The sequence below is a fragment of the Desmodus rotundus genome, chromosome 9 (genome assembly GCF_022682495.2).
Source record: "Desmodus rotundus isolate HL8 chromosome 9, HLdesRot8A.1, whole genome shotgun sequence".
Lineage (NCBI taxonomy): Eukaryota > Metazoa > Chordata > Mammalia > Chiroptera > Phyllostomidae > Desmodus > Desmodus rotundus.
Window position 1 is genome coordinate 21,337,376 of NC_071395.1, and position 2,966 is coordinate 21,340,341.

Below are 2,966 nucleotides of genomic sequence, written 5' to 3' on the forward strand. Positions count from 1 at the left end.
TTTGTCATCTAACTGTCATTATGCCTTCACAAGGAGGGCATTGGGCAGTGACCTGTTTACTAGTTTTGAGTGGGTTGCAGCAATAAAAATATTAATGATTTTATTTATAATTGTTACTTCTTTTCTGGATGGTCTATGGAACAATATTCTTCTCTGTTATTCCCCAAACTTTCTGGTTCTTCAGAGTCCACCTATTTCATTGTGGCAAATCAAATGACCCAGAATGAGACAAATGGGACCTGACAGGAGGAAGTGAGGTAGAGAGAATATATCAAACTTTATGGGGAGCATATTTATGAGTGGGAACCGCTAAAAGTTCCATTTCTGCCAAAAATCTGATTGAGGCTCTTCTGGAATTATTTTCCTTAGCACGTGTAGAATATATATAGAGAACAGTCCAGGGCTCAGCTGAAGCTGTTGACCAAGTTGTTAGCTGTTGCCTGTGGGAGGCAGCATGATGTAGCTCTAGGTTTGCCATGTTGTAGATGCCCCATGCTACCATTACAATTTTGACCATGATATCATGTATTAGCACATCTGCAAACCAGCTGCATTACTATTTGTAATATTTAATGTTTTCTTTCAATTGAGCAACTTCTAAAAACATAAATTTATTTTTCAAGACATTCTGAATCACGTCCTTAAACATAAAACTATCTTATCCTCCCAAGGTGACACTGGACAAACACATGGAAAACGTCCATCTGTGCGCACCCACACCAAACATCGTCTTATGTGCTGCTAGTGGTACCCCTAGCACACTTTGGGAAAAACTAACAACATAGAAAGAACATACAATAGATTTTGGAGTTACCCTCATTTGGTTTGGTATCTTAGATTTTCCAGAGGGGCACATTATGTCTCTGAGGCTTAGATTCTTCATCTGTACAAGGCAGATCCCTAACTTCCAGGGGAGCACAGTACCATGATGCTCAGAACCCAATGGCCAAAGGTGGAGCTCAGAGGAGATACTCCGTAGATTATTTTCCTTTTCCATGTACAAGTCACCTTCCTTCCAGGCCCAGTCATCTCTTTCTCGCTCTTATTTTTTCATATTTGTATTGAGTTGCAATTTTTACTCAGTGAAATGCATAAACCTTCAGAGTACAGATCGGCATTTTTTCATTGTTGGTTCTAGATCTACTGTTTGAATCAGATGTCTGAATATCTGACTTCTGATATCAGATCTGATATTTACTAAATATTTGGTTTTAAAAGTGTTACGACTTCTGTGATTCTCTTTACTCATACAAAGAATGCTGTGAGAATCTGAGTTAAAAGTACTGATTGTTTACAAAAGTACTGCCCAAGCATTCTTTTTAGTAATATTTTCCATTAATATGAAGATTGGGGTTTTTGAACTTGGAAAAGTCTGTAATTTGTTATTCACACCTTGCCTGGGAATGCATGGCAGCCTTGCTTCACGTGAATGAACCACTTAGTAGTCAGCGACTTGCAACTCAAAACCAGCAGCTCGTTAAGGGTAGACTCGGAAGTACAATATGAAACAACCACCCAAAGCTTGCTCATTTGTGTTTCTGCTTCAAACTGTAAGAAATTAATAACTAGCCACCTTTGACCTCACAACTGGGTCATGAGTTAAGATCAGTCACAAGCCAAAGTCAGGAATGATGATAAAGGAACCCTGCTTAGATATACCGGGTTGCCTAGTGCCAGCTCGTGCCAGCTCAAGCCATCCGATCAACAAAATGTATTATCTGCTTTACTATGAACATGGTCATTCTGGTACCACCTCTGCCAAAATCCTCCCTGACCACACTGGTCCTCACTGATGTCTCTTCTCTGAGTTTGCACTTGTGGGCTTGCTGAGCTGTTACCTGCTTCACAATGAACTCTTCCCCAGTGACCCACAACCTTCATAAGGGCAGGGGGCAGCTCTAGGAAACACTATAATTTTGTTACTATTTTGTGGGGAGCATGTCTTGTTTCAATAAGTTCTACCTCTTAATGGACACATAGAATGATAAACAATTCAGTGGAAGTTTTGGGAAGAAAAATTCCTCCTTAACATAAGCAAGATCTTTTTCTTGGGCAGAAATGTCTACTAAACAAGATGGCTATCTCAAGAGAGCGAGTATCCTCCAAATGGGTTTTGTTCAAGCAAAAGCTGCACAATTATCTGACAGTGATTACAGAGACCAGCCGTCCCCAACCTTTTTGGCACCAGGGACTGGTTTCGTGGAAAACCATTTCCACGGGCCAGGGTGGGGAGGATGGTTTCAGGATGATTCAAGCACGTTACAGTCAAGCTCACCTCCTGCTGTGCAGTCCGGTTCCTGACAGGAAGTTGAGCACCCCCGATGTAGACAGAGGATCTAGAGTTCAGAAGGACAGTTAGACTGGTTGAGCTCCATGTCCCTTACATATGGTTCTGTAATTCTGTGCACACCAGAGGTGCACCCCAAGTGGCGGCCAGGGCACGGGATAGACAGCAGAGTTGGAGAACAAGATCTAGAGGCCTAAGTGATCAGTGAGTAACTTCTCGTAAAAACCAGCATTCTCCGATGACATACTGAAAAAGCATAAGGATAACTACTGTTATGTTAGTTACTTACTTTAAAATACTTGAATGTACAGATTTGGACAGTATGGCTGTCATTATTCGTCAGTTAAGGTAAACTCAAGTAGCCCTGGTATTCTAATTGCATCATCTTGTGTTCTAATCAAGAAGCCCACATGCCAGAGGTAAATTCTATGAATGTTTTGTTATCCAGAAGGGCAGATGACATGTGAAGACCGTGAACTCTGAATAACAGGGGTCATGTTGGAATATTGAGAGATTAAAAGTTAGGCAAATAATAAAAAATGAAATACTGCCTTTTTCGACAACATGATTGGATCCTGAGAATATCATGCTGAGAAAGAGAAGTCAGATGGAAAAAATCAAGAACCATATGATTTCACTCATATGTGGATATAAAACTGAAAGCAACAAATGAACAAAT